The sequence below is a fragment of the Myotis brandtii genome, unplaced genomic scaffold (genome assembly GCF_000412655.1).
Source record: "Myotis brandtii unplaced genomic scaffold, ASM41265v1 scaffold603, whole genome shotgun sequence".
NCBI lineage: Eukaryota > Metazoa > Chordata > Mammalia > Chiroptera > Vespertilionidae > Myotis > Myotis brandtii.
This window is the reverse complement of record NW_005370284.1, coordinates 142,824-143,385: the sequence shown is the minus strand read 5'-3', so window position 1 is coordinate 143,385 and position 562 is coordinate 142,824.

Here is a 562-nt window from a genome sequence, read left to right as displayed (position 1 = left end):
GCCCGCCCTGCCTGTCCTGGGTGTGGGAGGCGGCTCCGGCCCTGCACACGCCTGCACCGTGTACATATTCCAAGTGAGCGCATCGCGTCTGTGAAGTGGCAGCTCCTCCGTGGGTTCCCTCCCTCCTGTGACGCGGCTGCACATGGACACGCGTGTCACACTCCGCGTGTGGCGCTCCTGCCGCCATCTGGAGGCACCGCAGCTGCCACGGGCCTGCACATGACTCGCCAGGACATGAGGGCGGCTGATATTTAAGTTAATAAACCTGTGATTTCTGCTGGCAGCGTGTCCGACTCCCTGAGAACAAGGTGCTGGGAGCAGAGGGTCCGCCCCGCCCGCCCCGCTCGGGGCCGCGGCTCCCTCTTAACCCTGACGCTTGGTGCGGCCGGTCACTGAGGGCCACACCTGGGTGTGTTCCAGAACATTCTCTCCACCCCGTGAGCTCACAGTTCTCGTGGGTCTCCGTCTCCCTCCACCAGCCTCGTCCTCAGTGTCCCCTCCCCGGGAGCGCGGGTGTCAGGGCTGGAGCTGCCTGTGGCCAGCAGGGGAGGGTGGCCGGACG